Source organism: Ruditapes philippinarum, unplaced genomic scaffold, assembly GCF_026571515.1.
Source record: "Ruditapes philippinarum isolate M1 unplaced genomic scaffold, ASM2657151v2 ctg532_1_1_1_1, whole genome shotgun sequence".
In the NCBI taxonomy this organism is placed as follows: domain Eukaryota; kingdom Metazoa; phylum Mollusca; class Bivalvia; order Venerida; family Veneridae; genus Ruditapes; species Ruditapes philippinarum.
The window spans coordinates 26,995-49,878 of NW_026867201.1; the positions used below are offsets into that span (position 1 = coordinate 26,995).

The following is a 22,884-nucleotide window of genomic DNA, read 5'->3' on the forward strand; positions in this document are numbered from 1 at the left end:
GAACATTTCGTAGCTGCTAAGATGTAAAGAAAATTTTAAATGTACTTTATTGAAAATCTGTGTATGACAAATAAAAGAAAAATGGACCGGAAAAAAGGGAATATATATCTAAAAATGAAAAAAGAAAAGTAGTACTTTGATTTCCATACTAAATCACTACAACTGTACTAATTGCACCCCCCCCCCCAAAAAAAAAAATGAAATGAAAAAAATTATAAATAAATGAAATTTAAAAAAAAGATGTTCCAGATTAATGACTTACTTTCATTTTTTGAATCTTTAACAGGACATCAAAACCACGGGCTTAAGAACGGAAGATATATGAGCCGCGTCATGACAAAACCAATATAATGGGTTTGCGACCAGCATGGATCCATCCGCGCAGTCTGATCAGGGTCCATGCTGTTCGCTTATCATCTCTATAACAAGTAGAGAAACTGATAGCGAACAGCATGGGTCCTGATCAGACTGCGCGGATGCGCAGGCTGGTCTGGATCCATGGTGGTCGCAAACCCATTATGTTGGTTTTGTCATGGCACGGCTCATATGTGCATCGGTTCCCACATCGCATACGAAGAAAGCGTATTGTTATCTCAAACTTTAAAGGCACATTATTTCTGAGAAATGAACATTTTTTCCGTAGAACGGGCAAACATGTATTTATAATGTTGTGAATACAGATTTAGAACATGTGAGTTGCTTATAACGTAAAGAATATGGTTTGAACCGAAAATAATTTGTGTAAAATGTAGCTTAATTTAGAGGAAGTAGTATTTTTGACTTTCATACAAAATACATTTTCTCTATAACTGTACGTATTGCCAAAACGCAAAAAAGCAAATGATTGCTTAGGTATTTGGCCAATGAATAACTAATTGGAAAGAGGAATATACACAAAAAGCTTTTGGAAAAAATAAAATGATAGCATTCAAAAGGACAATGGGCCTTTAATAAACCTTTCTATTTTAAAATGATATCATAATCATGTTCAGCATTTAAACAAGCGTTTCTAACTTGTTAACTGAGCGTACATCAACAATATGTCACAGTAAACTTAACAAGAAAATTAAATTACATTTTAAATGTTTAATTATGAATCAATCCGTTAAGACATCCTTAAAAGATATTTAAAATGTGCCTTTTTTAACAGAAATCAAAATCAACATTAATGCTAATTCTTTTTGATGAAACATGTACTACATGTTCCCTTTTGGATATAATCTTATTTTTATGATTCTCATAGTTTGAATAGTCAGTGCAATGTTGTCAAAGAGTTATAAGAAATGCCTTTTGTAATTTATTTCTGTTTGTTAACTTAAAATGCGTCTTGTACACTCATCACTTGGAGTTTAAATAATTTTCAAATACTGAATTTCTGTATATTTACAATGTTTAGATACATGTAATACCCAATACTGATCACTTGAAATAGACTGTATTTATATTTTAATATATGAAATGCCAGAACAATTTTTTTATGAAAAGTTATTGTGTATTGTGTATTGGAAGAGGAGTAAAAATGAAGTTGTAGCATTTTTTTTAGTTTGAATATTTGCTCTTATATATGTCCTTGAAAATTGTATTGATTTTATCTGGCCATGTAATTTTATTCTGAGATGGCAACTGTTACATAATTATATTCTTTAAATGTTTTAAAACATATAAAAGATACATGTACCAATTACGCTTTAAGTTCGTCTATACCGTTTCCGTATTTGTTGAATACAATTTGAAGCTACTAAACAAATTTCTTTTATTTACTTTACTATCAATAAGAAAACGTTTACGTATTTGTTCAATATATGGATCTACCATCAACTTATCGACATGATAACTATATCAAGGTTTGACAAGTAATTCTGTTAATATCAGCTTGAAATGCCTCGAGACATAACATCTGATATTTAGAGAAAACTTGCGTCTTTACATGAAAATGTAATCAATAAACCATGCCAATAAATTAAATAAACGCGTCCCTCAAATCCAGGAGATGAAAGGCACGAATAGGAAATATCAATTTGTTACCAGTTACGGAATATAAATGGCATAATTTTTGCTTCTTCCTTGCAATAAATTTTACAATAGAAAGTCATTTTTACAAGGAATAAAGCAAGCTCCCGTGTTAATAAAAGTGTCAGAGCACACAAGAGAAAGATAAAAAAACAAGAATTAAATTTCCTTTAAAATTTATAAATCAAAGTCCAGTTATATGTGTAATGAAAGGCACAAATTTCAGGGTCGATAAATATCTCACAACTACCAATGAAATAATCTTAATTGTTCCTTCGCTCTTTGTTTACATTTATCTAAGCATTGTGTAAGATTCAGACGACGTTTCAATTACAAAAGTAAAAGAACGTACCGTACATTCTTTTTAATAGTATGTAGCAGACGTGGGTTAATCAGTATTGTACTAACCGACACAATCAAACATGTTGGGATTGTCGACATTACAATTAAAACCCCTTTTACGAACAGCGAGTATCACATATTTAATTCAAACAATGAGAAAAAAATCAACCACTAAGGCGCACCTTTTAACATGTTTATGGACATTACACGCTTGGACTTCAAATCATTCAAGTAAGCAGAGGATTCCTGTAGAAAATCTATAGATGCAAGATAAAACAATCAGATCACGCGAGGTAGGACATATTGGGATAAGTCATGAAACAATTTTTACCTTAGATGTTAGCATTAATCTGATATCGAACGAAATCAAGCATATACAAATATCTATATGATAGGATATTCACTCGGGGTGATAATCTTCCTTTTTGGATGGGTTTAACGTCGCACCAACAAAGAAGAAGTCATATGGTGACTATTCAGCTTTACTGGCAGAGAAAGACCCCAGGACCCCATTCCTGCATTATTTCACGTCCCGTAAGCAGGGTAGCTTTCTCTCATGAAAGAGCGGGATTTAAACCAACAGCGGTGATGGGCCAATAACCTAAACTACTCGGCCATAGAAAAGGTGATAACCTAATACTTTTATTGTCCAGTAAGCGTGCAGGGCGGTGTCTTAATATGAGCAATCAGTAATAGAAACTTCAGATCAATATATGTCTTTTAAATAATTATACTGTGTGGTCAGTTCGATTCTTCTAAAATAAATATTTAGTTTTCTTCTAACTGGTGTTTGACTTTTCATCTTTTATGAAAAATTAAGCTCATCTGTAACGTTCATCTAATACATAACATCTCGAAGACGCCTTCATTTAGATTTGAATTTTGTTTCAAAACCTCAAAAAATGACAACATTTCTATCCAAATATCAATACATAAATGGTAATGGTTTCTTGATTTATCTAAGTAAGTTTGGTTGGATTTTACATTGTACCAACACTTAAGTCCATGTGGAGATTGTCCAGTTTTACTGGCGGAGGGAGATCTCATGCATTATTTAAGGCTCGTATGGGCATCTAAGAAATAAGCGAACGTGATATCTTTCTCATATATAAGTATGCAAAGTCCCTGGCAGGATTCGAACCCACAGCGTTGAGATTAATTTATACATGTAAACGCTCACGCTCTTTCAATTTTTATTGTTTTTGTTGATAACTAATAAGTTGTTCAAATATTCTATATTTACTTATTGCAACAATTTTCTAATCTTGCACAAGCTTCACTTAAACCTCTTAAAATGTAAGTTTATTATGTCGCTTATACAACAAAATGAAACCATGCGCGATGTGCTCATACTTATATTATATTTCAATGTATGACATTATGAATGTACTTTATGGTTAATCTGGGATTACGGTGCAAGATGTTGTTTATTAACACATAATATCCCAGTAATAGCATAAATAATTCATAATAATGTAATTGCATACTATACAATTATTGATTATGTTTTATAAAACAAGTGCCTTATAAAGACAATGCAGCAGTACCCTACCGGAATAAGGTCTTCTTATTTCCTTACTGCTTACGCCGGTAAATGTTGAAAATGACCTAAAAGAATGTTTTAGACACATAATTAAAAGGGACCCAAACTTGTGTAATTTTAAGGAACTAAACATACTTTTAAGATAAAGAGAGCAAATGCTAATTTTCTGATTTCTAATGTATAAGATCTAATGTTTTCAATTTCATTGTTTGTACTTATTTTCTTTAAACCCATAACAACCACATCACTGAGCGAAAATGATTTGGTGGCTTATCATCATATATTCTCTATCTATATACTTAATATAATCAATCTAACGTTTGTACTTTTGAGCTATTGCAGGATCCAGATGTTTTTAAATTTCATCAGTTTTTATCTTTTTTATAACCATGACAGCCACTTTGAAAACAATAACAAAAATGGCATGCAAAAATTACTAATGCAATTTTCACATTATAAGGTAGCAAGTATGGCGCTAACATGTTTCCTTCCCCTCAAACGCCTTTCAAATAAGTTTAAAATAGCACAATATAAAGGGGTAGTAAGGGGTTACAAAGAAATAACATTTCAAACATCTAAAATTAAGAACATAACCTTTCTAGAATAACATGTAATATACTATCTTATAGTTCCTATAACGGAAACTGTAAAACAATAAGAACCGGAAATCATAAGATATTTATGTACAAAATGTTTCGCTTATTATCCCATTATACCTTGATCAAAGAACAGGAAACAGTTAAACCGAAAGGCGAGAATACAATACTAAGTTGAAAAGAATATATCTTATTTATGAATTGATTTTTCAGTTTGCCATATGAAATACGATTATTGCCACTTCTTTGCGCCCATCTACATTTTAAATAAATGTATTTTATATGTAACCTTTAGTGTATGATCCAATACTCACAAAAGTAGAATTCGACCAGTTAGGTCGCATAATTATTTAAGAACTAAAAGAAATACTATATCAAATTATTTAAAAACAATATAATTATGTTTGTAAACAAGTGATTTTACATATTTTCAATAAATGCATCCGATATATTTAACAAATGAGTCTTATTGATTTGACAGGCAGTCATAAATAAATGGGGAAAATCAGTGACAGTTTTTATCTTTCTGCTTCGTTCAAGGTTTCCAAAAAAAATGGTTCAATATCAATCTAATTTGTTCAGTCTGAATAAAGTAAATCCTCGGTGCACATTACGCACAGGCAGAATTTTGATTTTCTAAAGACATCGAACATAATGAAATTCATGAGACACATGGATTTATGCTTTCAAATACTTTTAATCAAAGTTTGGAAACTTGATATTAATCATTATGTCAGTTAAATATGATATGAGACATATTCGTTTTTTATTCTTGGCATCACATACGGAATTCAATTTCTACGATTTCCTGTTAGTTAGTATATGATTATCTTATTCATTTTAAACATTTAAAAATATCAGCCTTAATTTTAGGATAGAAATACTCGACACTGTTAATATGTTTTGCACAACTACATGTTCTACTGAAAATAATATTGAACAGCTGTGGTAGTTAATATTTCTTATACAAGGACAACATAGATTTTTATATACCAAACATATTAATGGCACTTAACAATATTAATTTTATTATCAAATACGAGTATTTATATAAAACAAATGTGCTGTATGTTTCTACACATTCATTGATTTACATGGTACTACACGTATGAAAGACCAGAGATGATAGTTTAACTTCACAAATTGTCAGGTCATTAGGTAAAATTCATGACACTAAAATTGTAAACTTGTAAATATATGAAAATGAATCCCTGCAGTTGAAACTGTGAATTCATGAAGTTGATATGTTGATATCATGGATTCAATATGTTGAAATGTTGTATTGATGAGTTCATGTCAAAAGAATGTCCTTAATATTGTAATAGAAAATAAGAGAATAAAGTTTAATTGATTCATTACTTATTTATTGTATTAACAAGATAAAGAAAATATCAGTTGATCGCTATTGCAACACGTTTCTTCATACAAGTAGCATACTTTTTTCATTTTATAACAAAGAACCACCTCTGGTATAACACAAAATAATGACAAATAAATGGTGTATCCAACAACCGACTTTTTCTCGAGTTGTTATTCATGAACCAAAATCTCATTTGCATGATAAATGAGAAATAAATGAAATCATTCATTTATTTAAACATACAAATATTTTGATACCATGTATGAAAAAACGACCATTTCTTCCACGTTAACTTACTTTATACTAATACACAAAATATTTACAAACATTGATAAAATATTTTGTAATGATTGTTATATATTAATTAAGGCTGATACTTTTAAATGTTTAAAATGAATTTGATATACTAACTATTACGATGATGTAATTTTGAAAACATGGACTTGTAAATATAATTGCTCACTGATCAAAAAGGTTTTATTTATTTGAACTGTATTGACTGCTATTGAAAACGAATTTTATCCCTCGTAAAATATTCACCATTCATTACTACAACTGTTTACTAATATATCAAAAAACTTACCTTATATCATCTTGTAAAAAGTTGTTGTGTCCAACTAGGAGACTTCTCTGTTGATTGCATTAATAAACTTTTGGTTTTCACCTGTATAATTAGCTCATTATTTAATAACAAATACATATGTGTGCATTTTCACAATATCGATGCTATTTTATTCACAAAAGGGATACAACTGGAATAATTTTGACTAAATAGTAGTTCATAATCGTCTCCCCTATCCGTATTAAAATCGATCATCTTGTAATTGCGAACGTGATCTGAAGACATTCTAATATTTACAAAAACTAATGGATAAATATAGTCTTATTTTAAATAATGTTGGAGATGTATGACAAATATTGACACAGTTTAATGTAACACGATGATAAACTGGTAAGCTGTAATTAACAGCATTGACGATAGAAATATATACTTAAGTCGATAAAGAGATATTATTCGTAAATCGTTCAAGTCCTGCCGTACAAATTTTACCGTTATAGTTCACTAACATAACACAAATGTGATATTTCTTTATCAGTGGGAAATTTTAAACAATATATATAATATTCACGATGATGTCAGCGGTCTGACAAAAATTAAGCGGACATTGAACGGACTTTTCGGCTTCGAACATTTAAATTAATCAGGCTGACTAATCGATCACTTATTTTCTTTGAGGCCCTTCGTGAACAAGTTCGTAAAGATTGAAGCTGTAAACTGTGGAAGTTCGTTTGTACCCCGGATTTAGATTGGAAAAAGCACACATTTTTAAATTTTGCCGATGTCCAGGTTATCTCTTTAACACACAATGGTTTCAAAATATTGTATGAATATGTAAAGAGAGACAATCGCGATTTCGTATTTTCAGATAATCTACTTAATTCATGATTTTTATTACTGAAAAGGGATCATTTTGAGAATACGTTTAAAATATCTTCAGATCATGTTCTTGTTACATGAACGAGTCTATTTTGAGATACATGTAGAACTAAAATTCGAAAGAGGACAAGTAACGAAGACTGAAAGTACGGTTTTTGTTATGTTCCAAAGATCAAAATTGAAAATGCACACCTGAAGTGTATAAAGCTATATCTCTGCTATCTGCATTTTAAAAAATATTTGTTTAGAATTTTGAAGAAAAAAACATCCAAAACGCCTGTATGAAAAAAATGTCAATATATTTCGTAAAATGCGAATGGCGCATGTACAAAATTGTTGCTTAATGGTCAAAATCTTATTTAAAAAGAGCGACCAGTGATCACAAGCTGATTGAGGGCATGTTGTAGCTACTGTGTAGTAAGAGAGAGACAAAAACATAAACAGACCGAAACGTTTTTGTATTCAAGAGCCTAACATAGACAAATGATAATAATATTATGAAAACAACATAATTTTACCGTTTTTAAATATTTTGAAAATATTTCATTAGATATAGCTTTATACCCTTTACCGAGAGAGGATCTTGTATACATCTAAACCAATGTGAATCATATATTTTAGAATCTTCCGCTTAACGCCATTATGTAACATTAAAAACTTAGAGTAAGATTGAAAAAAAAAATGCTATCAGTGACCATTAACTTGTAGAAGACGAATTGAAAATATGTTGCTTTTTGCAACTGAAAAATATTTCATAACGCAATAAGCATTCATTAATTAAAGCAAAATCTATGATAAGAGAGCATACAGATACCCGCTATTCCAAAACGAAACTTATTTTATTTTTGTAAAATACTCCAATGGTCTGTACGTGCTTATGCTCAAGAAAGATTATATATAATAAATATAACGGTAAACGAATATTATATATATGTATGGGGATTTTCCAGTGATCTACAGAGTTTTTAAAGAAGAGCAATGAAATGTCGTGGTGATTTGGAATGTTTGGAATTGTTAAATTCTTTTCACGATCAATTTGATTTTACGTTCCGTCTATTACAGAACTAGAAATCATTGTAATGGCTATTTATTAAATTTTCATCGGACGTTAAAGCACAGAAGTGTACAATTATAACAGAAATAATTATTGCATAAAAACCACAAACGGTTCTTAAGTTATGAAACAAATCTACAGTTTTGAAATGTATTGATGAAAATATACAAAATCTCTCTCGCAAAAAAGTAAACATTGATAACAAATTAATTCTTATCGAAAATAATTATGTAACTTTTATGATTTAAAATTATTAAATATAGAAGACTATTGCAATTGTATTTGTTAAATGTATTTGAAATGCTATTTATAAAACAAATGATACATTTATATACTTATGACAAAATAAATCTAAAGGGAATAACAAAATATTTTAAATTAATGAAATATAACACGAGAAGTTCTAGTCTATTTATAACCACAACTTATATGATGGTTAAATAAAACAAAGAAAACAGGTTATTTTAACAAAATATGACAGGTCCAATAAAGTTATTAAACAGAAAATTCTAAAGGACTTAAACGAATAAAAGAGTGGACCAAGAACCCAGTGAGTCCTCTTCACCCAAAAACTATCTATAAATTAAGATGATTTCTTTCTTATTACCTACATTTTACTTTTAGGGCTTTTGGTTAATAAATGCCTTATTGAACCTTTTTATGTAAAAAAAAACTACCTACGGTATTACAAAACAACACCAATATGTACGGAAGGATTACAACAGTGTTAATAAAGGTAAAAACCACAAAGTGACCGGATTTACAAAACAACAGTTATGAATACATGGTGCTATTTTACCGCATTACTTATCAACAAGTTTTGCGAATTTTTTGAAATCAGATCCAATCAATTCAAAGACATCGGCCTGCAATTAAACAAGACAGCTTTAAATTTGATGAAATATTTCTGTTACAAAAACAAACATTACATTTCCGAATAAATCAGATTATCACGAAGCTCATTTAAAAAACTAAATCAATTTAAAAACAATCTGATTGCGTTATCAAATTAAAACAAAGATAATTGAATGAATCAAGAAACCTAATTTTAATTCAAATGTAAATTATTACGAACAACAAGCTGCAAACAGTAAAAATCATTTTGAGACAGGGGAAAGCTTAGAACATAGTTTCAGCGAGGAAACATCGGAAAGATTTATATTATATTTTTCTCAGAGGCAGTTTCACTAGCACCTGCTTGAGAAAGCTGTTAATTACAGAATAGAAGAAAGTATGTAAGTAGATTATTGCTCTAAGGGTTTGTATATGAACTATAAGGAGTTTATTACATGAATAAAACTTATTGAATTATGATCGAGGTGCTAGAAATAATTTTCTCTGAATATTGAAACATTAAAATGTATAGTTGAATTTTCGCTACAAAGGGAGACTAATCAAGTAGCTGGTGGTTTATTATCGTTATGGGTTATTTCCTCTTTGAGCTATCAGTTTTTGTTATGTGTATAAAATGTGTTCAATTTGTATATGGAAAGCAGATAATAATGGGTACTAGTAATAATTTTTTAAGATTGTAATCTGAAGATAATCAAATAGGAAATCAAAACATACAGATACACAACACGTTAGAAATAATTTGCGGATAAACCTTTCTTTAATTACAAACTTAGTGCTTGACTTTCGATAAAGTCGCAAAAAGGTCAGGATGGTTATTAATAGTTTAATCTAATCAATCAAGTTATAAATTAAACCCTTGACTTTTTGACCTCCATTTATATATTTCAAAAGCTTTAAGTAACCTGTGAATAAAAACGTATCTACTAAAAATATTTATTTTATTTTTTAACCTTTGCTGAATTGCCTTGATGGATTTACCAGTATATGGGATTTCAAAATATAAATAATTGAGATGCTATCAGCTGCATTTCAGTCGGCTGGCCTGACTCTATATACTAGTCACTTCCGGTTCCAGCAGTGTAAGGGTTAACGAATAAAACTTTTCTTAAAGATCAGCTTCAATAAGACATATTGCACTACACTACATTTGATATGATTCAACTCAAGGCATACAACAAGCTTAAAGTTTTGAAATGATTTTCTGCATAGTATGTATGTATAGCATAATTATTTCAGACACAGAATAACGATTCCTGACATAATCAATTACCAAAGAAAATATCCAAAAGTGTTTATATGATCTGTTAGACTAAGTGAAGAAACAACATATTCTATATTCAGTCTTATGTTATCATAAGAATTTTGTTTAAGGAAAGCTCAAAATGCAACATCTATTTGGTTTAATGTAATTTTATTGTAATAGATGAAATATTGAGTTCGTGTTCTTTTAAACTGGCATTTTTCAAAAACATATCAGCACTGATCAGACATGTTGAAGAGCAATGGCATTAAAAGGTTGAAGGGCAATGTCATTAAAATATACGCTTATCTAAATGTATGGGATGACATTACCAATATAAAACGATATCCATATAGCAAAATAAGCACAAATGTACACATTTTAAGAATTGTTGTTCTTACCTACACAGCGAATTCCGTAGATTGTTTTGTTGTTGAGGAATGGAAATGAATATAAAACAGCTGAAAATAGAATTACAATTATTATATGTTTGTTGTTTAACAACATGTTAATGTACATATTTAGCATAACATTCTTTGATATTATCAACCCGAGCGTAACATGTTTACTGTGGTGGTTCTACTGATACCTGTATGAGATTACACAACAAGTGCTTCAAATGTAACAGTAAGTGTGTTTATGTTTCATTTAGAATGTTGAAAACGGCGTCATATCACTTTAACGAAGAGTGTTTATACCACCAAAATAATAGAAGATAATTATAAATGATATTTCATATGGCTAATTGATAAATGAAAATAAGTGTATACATATTTGTAGCTAATACGAAATATCATCACAGACGAAAATATATAAATTTTACAAGCAATAATGTTCAGCCCAAAGATGTTATAATAACAACATACAGGTTCTTTTTTGGTGCATTTGCTTTATTATCCCCCGCCGAAAAGGCGGCGGGGGATATAGAAATAGTCCGTCCGTCCGTCCGACCTTCCGTCCGTCCGTCCTTCCGTCCGACATTTTTGTCCAGAGCATATCTCAAAAAGTATTTGAGGTATCAACTTGAAACTTCATAGGTGGATAGACCTCATTGAGGAGGAGTGCAGTGCACAAGAATGATAACTCTACCCTGCATAATTTTTGAGTTATTGCCCTTTGTTATTTTTCAAAATTAATTTTTGTCCAGAGCATGACTCAAAAAGCCTTTGAGATATCAACATGAAACTTCATAGGTGCATAGATCTCACTCAGGAGGTGTGCAGTGCACAAGAATAATAACTCTACCTTTCATAATTTTTGAGTTATTGCCCTTTGTTATTTTTCATACTTAATTTTTCACCTGAGTGGAGCATAACTCAAAAAGTGTTTGAGATATCAACATGAAATGTCATAGGTGGATAGATCTTATTGAGGAGGAATGCTGTGCGCAAGAATGATAACTCTTCCCTATATAATTTTTGAGTTATTGCCCTTTGTTCTTTTTCATACTATTTTGTCCGGAGCTTATCTCAAAAAGTATTTGAGGTATCAACTTGAAACTTCATAGGTGGATGGATCTCATTGAGGAGGAGTGCAGTGCACAAGAATGATAACTCTACCCTGCATAATTTTTGAGTTATTGCCCTTTGTTATTTTTCAAAATTAATTTTTGTCCAGAGCATAACTCAAAAAGCCTTTGAGATATCAACATAAAACTTCATAGGTGCATAGATCTCACGCAGGAAGTGTGCAGTGCACAAGAATGATAACTCTACCTTTCATAATATTTAAGTAATTGCCCTTTGTTATTTTTCATACCTAATTTTTCACCTGAGTGGAGCATTACTCAGAAGTGTTTGAGATATCAACATGAAATGTCATAGGTGGATAGATCTAATTGAGGAGGAATGCTGTGCACAAGAAAGATAACTCTTCCCTCAACAATTTTTGAGTTATTGCCCTTTGTTCTTTTTCATACTAGTTTGTCCGGAGCTTATCTCAAAAAGTATTTGAGGTATCAACTTATAACTTCATAGCTGGATGGATCTCATTGAGGAGGAGTGCCGTGCACAATAATGATAAATCTATCCTGCATAATTTTTGAGTTATTGCCCTTTGTTATTTTTCAAAATTAATTTTTGTCCAGAGCATAACTCAAAAGGCCTTTTAGATATCAACATGAAACTTCATAGGTGCATAGATCTCACTCAGGAGGTGTGCAGTGCACAAGAATAATAACTTTACCTTTCATAATTTTTGAGTTATTGCCCTTTGTTATTTTTCATACTTAATTTTTCACCTGAGTGGAGCATAACTCAAAACGTGTTTGAAATATCAACATGAAATGTCATAGTTGGATATATCTAATTGAGGTGGAATGCTATGCACAAGAATGATAACTCTTCCCTCAACAATTTTTGAGCTATTGCCCTTTGTTCTTTTTCATACTATTTTGTCCGGAGCTTATCTCAAAAAGTATTTAAGATATCAACTTCAAACTTCATAGGTGGATAGATTTTACTGAGGAGGGGTGCAGCACACAATAATGATAACCTACCCTGCATTATTTTTCAGTTATTGCCCTTTGTTATTTTCAGCCATCAATATTCATATAGGTTTCAAATCTGTAATCACTTCAGCCATCAGTTTTCATTACCAAAAGACCTCTTAAAATGAAATCATTATGCTCTACTAAATGTACATTCTTCCAATGAGCAAACACATTCGGCGGGGATGGCCATGTTGACATGGCTCTTGTTCAATGTACGATCAGTGGTTTTAATATTTCTATGATACACAGACACACGCTGACCTTAACTGCCTTCTTAAATCAGTCAAAACCATGATATTCTCTAATGTCACGCATAGATGTAATAAAAGTTGAAAAGCAAGCATAACGAAACCGAACAACCTTTTTAAAAATCTATATGTTTTGCTGAAGTAAAAACAGGGACATAATTATTATTATGTAGTCACAAGTATGTCAAACCACCAGTACATGTATAATATTGACGTAGTCTGATAAATATTAAAATTAGTATGAAAAATGAACTAATTTTTTATTCAACGCCATACTGGACATATACATAATATCATAGAAAATACAACCCTGAATGTAACCAATTTATATTTAAAAGACAATAACAACATATTAAAGATCACATTTGTCTGCTGAACGCTATTTAAATTGGTAATTATTATAAATGAACAATAACTCGAACATGTAGAAGATGTTGCGTAATCAAAAACGAATTTATAGATTTTAAACTTTTTCTGTATGCATGTTTGTTTGTTAATAAAATTGTGGTTAAAAAAAGATGCCCTATTTAGTACAATTTAAAGAACTGTTCTTTCTACTTTATTTTTTAAAACAATTTAATAGTTCATGACACGTGCTAAAACGCATTGCACACAGATGAAATATCTATTATAAATGCTGAAGGTAGCATGATTTTTTAAACTGAAAGTTTGTTATTCTAATTCAATTTTATCCGGTTTCAACCAGCATTTGATAATTTATTTTTACATACATGAATGTTATGATCGTGCGTTTTAGTGATGCAGCGACAGATAGTCTGACATAGACAAAATTATAGATAATAAATGTTTTATTCTGTTTGATCGAGAAATGTCGATCAGATGAAACTAATGTTTTCAGAATGTCAATTTCCTTTCATGTGAATGCTAAACACTTTACCTTTTTGTGACTTTTACCAGATAACTACCGTGAAAAACATCTAATAATCTAACAAATGTACCAAGAATCAATTATATGATAACAGTCTGTCAAGGGACATGTTAGGGCAACTATCAACGACCAATATTATTTTCGTAACTACAGAGTTGGCAATGCTCCTGGACTAGATAAAGTTACAGACACATTTTACGTCTCTGAAATTTACAATGTTCGGATCTCATTTAAATAAATAAATAAATAATAAATTGTCATCTTAGAGTTCTTCAAGTACTTTCATTTGAAATGACAATAACTGTTTATCTTCGTCATTGAAATAGGAGAAATATATAACCTATATACATACAAAATATTTAAATAGTTAAGACAAACTTTCCTGTAAAATACATTAAAACGATGCTATTTCGCTTTTACTGAAGTTGTAATGATCATTTCAGATATTATTAAAATAGCCATAATCTCATCTTCCATGAGGAAGTCCGAGCGACTTTCATTTTGTTAATTTATTTCTATCATGAGGTTTCAAATTTGTTTCTAAAATTTCTATTTATTTCACATCTTATAAAATATCATCAATGGTTCAAAATATCTATATCAAATGCATATCATACTCCTTTATCTTACAGTGTCCAAACAAATTCATAGTAAATCTTTGTTGTTATTCCTGTAACTAGACTTCTGGCAAAATATTTTTAAAACATGGAGAAGTGAAATAAAATGGTAATTATACATTGCTTAGAACAATACTAACAAAATTGGACTCAAAAAAGCTGCAAAAACCTTTATCAGACTCGGCTAGTGCCTCGTCCATTATAATTTTGACAGGTGTCTTCTATTGTACTCAACAATGTATAAAAATCTGGAAACAAAGTGATCCCTCGGAAGCATTAATCACAACAAAATTACAAGAGAATTGCAGACTCGGTTTGATTGAGTCTGTTCATGAGAGATAAACCTTATATTTCTTACACCGTATAAAATATAATCAATGAATTTTCAGCGTTTAAACCACGTGATGTTGTAATATAAATTATTGTCTCAATTAAGTGTTGTTTTCATTTTCATTTTCACAAATGCATATCAAAAGCATATCGTGCCAAAATAGCCATGTTTTCATTTTCAGAGTCCAAAATAGCAATATCAAATGCATATAGTACTTAATCTAGCCTCAGTTTTACTTTCAGAGTAAAAAAAAACATACCGATTCCTTATTATCATATTGAAATAGTTGGCAATTATATATAGTCAGGTGCAAAAATGGCACTCACGTTTTATCTGATTTTGTCATTGGGCTAGCTTTTTAAAGTATAAATGTGATATAGTTTTCTATGACAATAATATGCACTGTACTTTTTCATATTTTGTAAGAGATTATTACGTAGGAAAGTGTATTTGCGCACCTCGCTGACTAGATTAAAGCTGCGGTCTCACTTACTCCCGGCAGAGCCCAGGACCATCCCAGCAGCACTGCGGTAGTTCCCAACTAACCACCCAGGATTCGCTCCGGATCATCCAGGGAGAGCCCAGGTGAAGCTACGGTTCACGCCGGTGCTTACTCGGTCGTTACCTGATGACGCCTGAAGAGCCCCGGTTGACCCAGGTAGAGCCCCGGTCGATCCAGGCAGAGCCCAGGACGATCCCGGCATAGCCCCGGTAGAACACTGGTGGATTTGAGAACTGAGAGCTACGTCCCTTGGTATAACATGGTGTACATTTTTGGTAGTGATTAATTTCTTAGTTATTAGTAAAATGGGGATAGATATAAGCACTTGGAGGTTACGTATAGGTGTGTTTTCACAAAAGTTCAAGGTTGGATGTAAATTTCAAGGATTTAAAACCTCTATTGGACGGTTTAGATTAACATTTCGTTTGTGCACGTGTTTGCTCGTACTTTTGGTCGTTTGTGGTGACGTAGAGGAGAATCCCGGCCCTCCAAAAACCCAGCGAAATGAGAGTCGGCGACAGTCTCATATGCAATCAGCGCTAAATCTATCACAGTCGGCCCCACTAGGGTCGTCGTCGGCATCAGCAGTGACCAGACACGCGGAACCGCCAACCGGTAAGAACACGGAAGGTGTTACAACACGACAGCGGACAATCTCCTCATATGCTAACGTTGTTAGTAGCCCATTATCAAGCAATAACGAAAGCGGCTACAGGTCAGTAAATGATGATATTTATGATGTTTTAATGACTATGAAATCAGATATGAATAAAAACAATGACAGAATTATTACAGATTTGAAACAGGTACATTCGAAAATTGACACCATCTCAGACACAGTGCGTGAATTGAGGGCTGATAATGAATCCCTTAGAAGAGAAAACTCACAATTAAAAATGCAAATATCAGACCTTCAACTTAATGTTGATCGCCTAGATGGCAACATGAAACGAAAAAATTTAAGAATTCAAGGTATCTCAGGTCAAATGCGTGAACCACGTTCTGTTACAGAGCAAAAAGCCAGGGAATTCTTGCAAAATAACCTTAAATGTGAGAATGCCAGTACTGTTCAGATTGATGATATACGGAGAGTGAAATCGTCAAATTCGTCTACACCAACGATATTGCTGACTTTTTGTAATTTTGTGGATTGCACTACTATTATGCAATTGGCCAAAAGCAATTTGCAGCGTGATAGTAATGTTTACATTCAGTATGACTACACGGATCGCGTACGCAGACACCGAAAAATTCTCGGGGAAAGAATGATCGAAGAGCGTCAACATGGAAACTACTCAAGTGTGCGGTATGATAAACTCATTATAAATGATGGGGTGTATAAATATAGTGACAATACACAATCCATAGTGTACATAGGCAGACGACAATCGCAAGATAGCAGACGACCGTCTGTGTTAGCTGAACAGAACGAAACTTTTATAAATAACCAATCGCAGCAAGCCGGGATGGATACGGAAAGATCCGAAGTAGACCAATTTAGCTAGGAAAGTGGCCAAAGCCCATTATTTGACTTTAATATACTGTCATGGAACATTTGTGGTTTAAACCGGTTAGATAATTGTACTTTAACCAAAGAGTTTCTTAAAACATTTGATATTTTATGCTTAAATGAGACATGGTCAAAATTTAAAGGAGAGTTTGACAGTTTTTTAGAGGGTTATATACATTATGATTGTGTAAGACCATATAATAATGCTCATATTAGAAATAGTGGAGGGGTTAGTGTATTTATAAACTCTAGTTTAAAATGTTTACATTTGATTGAACGTATTTTTTATGACATGACAGATTGTGTAGTGCTGTTACTTAAGTCTTCTCAGTTGTTTACAGTAGAAGATATTGTTTTTTATTTTGCCTATGTTTCACCGGAGGGATCTTCGGTTTATGATAATTTAGAAGAAAATGATGGAATTATTCAAATTCAGAGTGATATTGAAATGATTAAATTAAACTTCCCTAATTCATATATTCTTTTTGCTGGAGATACAAATGCTAGAACAAAAAATTTACCTGATTTTATTTATGATGATACTTTAACGTATATATTTGGTGACTCTGATTATAACGGTAGTACATTTTGTTTACCTCGTAACAACAAAGATGGCGTTTGTAATAATTTTGGTAAATCTTTGCTTAATTTATGTTGTTTGTATGATATTCACATTTTAAACGGGAGATATCCAAATGACACATTAGGGGAGTATACATGCTACGCAAATGAGGGTGTCAGCGTTGTCGACTATATAATAGCAAGTTCAAATTTATTTGAATATATTGTAAATTTCAAAGTTTTAGAAAATGATGTATCTGATCATCTCCCTATATCATGTTCTCTGTCGTTACCATACAAGGACTTGGTAATTAATGCCGTTTCTAATGATAATGATGTAACGTGTACAATTGAACACGAAAAATTTCGTTGGAATGAAGTCCATAGAGCTAATTTTTTAAGTCAGTTTGGTAGTCTGTTACGTCAGAAACAAGGTAGAATTTTGTCCGAGATAATGACTAATATTGACAGCGCATTGTCTATATTGACAGCAGTTTACAAAGAGGCAGGATCTAATATGCGAATAAGATCCTTTAGATACAAACAGTCACAGCCCGAATGGTGGGGTGGGAACTGCGATTTATATAAACGCGAGAAATATAACGCGCTACGTAGGTTTAGAACATCAAACTTAATACATGATTTAAGAGTATATAAGGTAAAACGTAATAAGTTTAAGGCGTATTGTCGTAGAAAACAGCTACTTTTTCAGCGCGACCAAAGACAAAAACTCATTAATGTTAGTAATAATCCGAAGGATATGTGGTCACTTATTAAGCGTTCACGTCCTCCGAAAAAGACAGTGTGTAATATATTCAGCCAATGAATGGTATGCGTATTTTAAAGATCTTTTGTTCGATGATTCCGCCATATCACTTAACACGGATAATTTGACTGAAATAAATAATGAACAGTGTGTTGAGCTAGATCAACCATTTACTCGGGCTGAAATCGAATCAGCCATTAATAATTTGTCTAATGGCAAAAGTCCCGGACCTGATGGCATACCATCAGAGTTTTATAAATATACATTAAATGACAGTATTAACGTTATTGAAGCGTTGTTTAACAGAATACTTAACACGGGCGACTTCCCTAAAATTTGGGGTAAAAGCGTGGTTACGGCAATCCATAAAAGCGGGTCGATTAATGACCCTAGTAACTATAGAGGGATTTCTGTAACGAATGCTCTGTATAAAGTATTTTCTAGACTTATCAATACTCGACTTTATAATTGGGCCGAAAATAATAATAAAATTGACGAGTCACAAGCCGGCTTCCGACACGGGTACTCAACGGTAGATAATATTTTTGCTCAGAAATATTTAACAAGAAAAGGTGGTAGATTCTATTGTATTTATGTTGATTTTAAGAAAGCATTCGACAAATTAAACCACGCGAAGCTTTTTGAAATATTACATCGTAGAGGTCTCCGCGGCAATTTTTTACGCGTGCTCAAGACTATGTATACCGATCTATTATCGTGTGTAAAACTCGACTGTAATCATGCTAAAAATAGACCAAATTTAAATGATAACAATTGCTGTTATTTATCTACTGATTATTTCCCCTGCAATGTCGGAACAAAACAGGGAGACGTAAGCAGCACAACTATATTCATACTTTTTATTAATGAATTAGCAGAGTTACTACGTCTCTCGTGTGGAACAGGGATTTTTATAACTAACGACATACATGTCTTATGTTTGCGGACGACATTGCTAATTGCGCAGAAACACGCTGTCAAATTACAGCAACAAATTAATATAATAGACGTATTTTGTCAAGATACGGGTATGGAATTGAATTTAAATTAAACAGAGATTATGGTATTCCGTAATGGAGGTGGTCTTAGAAATTATGAATCTTGGCTCTATCGTGGATCTCCTGTTAATGTAGTATCAATTTATAAATATATGGGTGTTTATCTTACACCTACTATATCTTGGTCATCAGCCCACAATAAATTGTCTATTCAAGCCAAGAAATCTATTCTAGCCATCAAACAGTATCAAAAGTCATTTGGATATTTTCCAGTCAAAGAATACTTTAAATTATTTGATGCTTTGGTGAAACCAATATTATGTTATGCCTCACAAGTATGGGGTTATTGTTATGTAAATACTATTGAAACTGTTCATAATGATTTTTGTAAAAGGTACCTTAATGTTATTAGAACTACAAATAACGCAATGGCACTAGGAGAATGTGGCAGGTTACCATTATGTATATTTTATATGACTAACTGTATAAAATATTGGTGCAAGTTATTGACTATGCAACAATCGAGATATCCGCGACAATGTTATCTTATGTTGAAAAATCATGATGATAGTGGGAGATATAATTGGGCTACTAAGATAAAAAATTTATTATTTGAGTATGGTTTTGGGTTTGCCTGGATTTCGCAAGAAATAGGTAATCCTGACATGTTTATCCATTTGTTTAAACAGAGACTGGTTGATTGCTACACTCAAAATTGGCATAATGATATTAATACTTCCAGTCGATGCTTTCATTATAGAAATTTTAAATCACTTTTAAATGTAGAAAGATACTTAATATTGGACTTACCATTTATTTATAAAAAATCTTTTTCTAAGTTTAGGTGTTCTAACCACAAACTTAAAATAGAAATCGGCAGACATTTAAATATACCAAGAGAACAACGCTTTTGTACATATTGTTTAAATAATAGAAATATCTCAATTATAGATTGTGAATTTCATGCTTTTTTCCATTGCTATAAATATAATGAAGTACGCCAACTATACTTACTAAATTGGTATGATGGAAGAACAAATTTAAATGATTTCTACTCATTAATGAACTCGAGTTGTGATACAACAATACGTAATATATGTATTTATATACACCATATTCTTTGTAAAGCTGACGATATTAATTAGAGGGACATAAAATGTTTTATCCATGTTGCTTTGTATATTATGGGCCGGTGGCCTTATTATCAAATAAATATGTTGTTGTTGTTGTTGTTGTTGATTGAAAACGCCCGAAAATGATAACATTGATACATGATTTTTATTTAATATAATATCTTTTGTTCCAGAATAGTAATTCATTTTGATAAAAGCCATACTGGATAGAAGGGAAATGAGAATGGTTTTAATACTAACAAATGCACGCGCAAATTGTCGTTATTCTTTTGAAATGATCCGGGCTTTGCCGGGGCTCTACCGGGATCAACCGTAGCTCTTCCTTCATCCTCCGGGGCTCTGCCTGTAGTTACCGGGGCTCTGCCGGCATATACCGGGGCTCTACCGTAGCTCTACCGGCTATATCATACCCCGGATCATCCCCGGTTTGTGCCGGCAGAGCTACGGTGCTTCCCCGGGTTAACCCCGTCGTCCCCGGCAGAGCTAACTCCGGTCACATATTCACGGAATACGCCCACGGAAGAGCCACGGATTAATGCCGGCATCGTCCGTAGCTACCCGTACTGCTCAGTAGCTCTCCGTATTGTAAGCGTAATCAATCGTAGTAGTCCTTGTATATCAGTAGCGATCCTTGACAAGTTTTGAACATGCACAGAAAATTGCTACGGAAAAATCAACCGTAGCGTATCCCTGCTAGTCCGTATTAAACCGTACTGATACGTACTGGTCCGTACGAAAACCGTACTAGTCCGTACTGATTCGTAGTCCACCAACTTGTCAAGGATTTCCACGGTTTGGTACGAAGAACTACGTATTTGTACGGTAACCCTACGTATATGCTACGATTTTAATACGGATTAATACGGCATTTTAACGGAAAGCCACGATCGAAATACGGATTAGCACGGTCTTATACGGTTTATTGCGTTGCAACAAGAAACGGTACGGAATGGTACGGTCCACCACTGTTTAGTACGGATAAATTAAGTATCATGTAATTTTTCAAGGGTATAAATACTACGTTCTTGTTAAAAACAGAAAACGCAGGCCTTTGAGTGATAATAAGATTAATTAACAAGGTTTTTACATATTCATTCACGATAATTAATGTAATTGTAAAATGAACAGAAAATTTTAAAATTAAAAGAGAAGCCGTATTGATCAACATTTTTCATTAATGATTACTAGTCCATATCAAGACGACGAGATGGTGGACTAGAGACTAATCTATACTAGAGATGGGCTTTTACGAAGACCCCTTCATGTTTAGTATCAGGATATCATGGCCAAACGGCGTACTTCAAGAAATTCACTTTAATCGGACCTGATATGTCTCGGGGTTCGGACGCGATGAGGCCGAATCCTCTCCGCCAAAATCATTGAACTCTGCAATTCGTTTTTCTATGTGTTCTTTTCTTGTATGTAGTAATCCGTGAACGATTAGACCGTAGCTCTTCCGTGGCATTATCCGTGAATATGTGACCGGGGAATAAGGATGAAGCCGGCAAAGCTATAACTTCCCGGATCATCCCGGACCACCCCGGTGATATTAAATATTTTATTCCATCCGGGGTCGAATGCCGGATGTTCCCGGATAATCCCGGACGTTGCCGGCAGAGTTACGGTTGTACTCCGGTTGATCCCGGTCGTTCCCGGATCACCCCGGACGTCTACCGGGGCTCTGCCGGGATGTAAGTGAGACTGTAGCTTAAGGCCTCAACAGACGGTAGGATTTAGTTGTACAACACTTATTAGAGATATGATGTACACTTTTCAAAGCAATACAACACTTGCATTCAGACCGTAATTCTGCATTGTAGGAATCATCAGGTTTCCCTAAAAAACAGTTCCCTCCCAATTGATCTCTTACATACTTTACTCACTGAAAATATTTTTTCTCCATGAGTAATGATTGAAACACCTCCGTTTTTTTTCAAAAATAAAAGTCTACAATTGTCACATGGCGAGATTTATGTGCCTGACCGAGACTCGAACCTGGGACCTTCGTAATAGCGTACTGCGGCTCTACTTACTGAGCTATCCGGCCGTTAACAAACTACTTCCCTTGATTAGTGTACAGTTCAATACCGTTACATAATCATTTTCCGAATAGTTTGGGATTCGAACATACTACAACTTTGGGTCTCACACCATCTTACTATTAGGTTACATTGTAATCTTAATTTGTCATGGAATTCCATTCATTAAACACTTTATCAGGGGATAATTCCGAAATATGTCATCTGTCATCGTGGGAGGTATATACAACAAGTATTAAGAGATAGAACATGTCCTTACCTGTAAATCTAATATTAAGTTGTATGAATTCAAGAGATAGTAGCCTTCACACAGTAACTTAGTTTTAATTGGTGGTGTACTGCAAAATTCTACCTTCTGTTG

The 22,884-nt window shown here is 32.7% G+C and overlaps 1 long non-coding RNA gene across 6 annotated transcripts in view; it reads right to left on the reverse strand.

The window, feature by feature from the left end:
• Positions 1-6,413: 6,413 nt before the first annotated feature.
• Positions 6,414-22,884, reverse strand: part of LOC132735272 (uncharacterized) — a 135,515-nt gene continuing 119,044 nt past the window's right edge. For 5 of the 6 annotated variants that reach the window (XR_009626435.1, XR_009626431.1, XR_009626433.1 and 2 more), the window contains exons 5-6: positions 10,840-10,899; positions 9,004-9,209 (exon numbers count right to left, since the gene is read on the reverse strand). This is a non-coding gene — a long non-coding RNA (uncharacterized LOC132735272). Of the gene's footprint in view, positions 6,516-9,003; positions 9,210-10,839; positions 10,900-22,884 lie in introns of those variants that run through there. The other variant, XR_009626432.1, reaches the window with a different exon arrangement.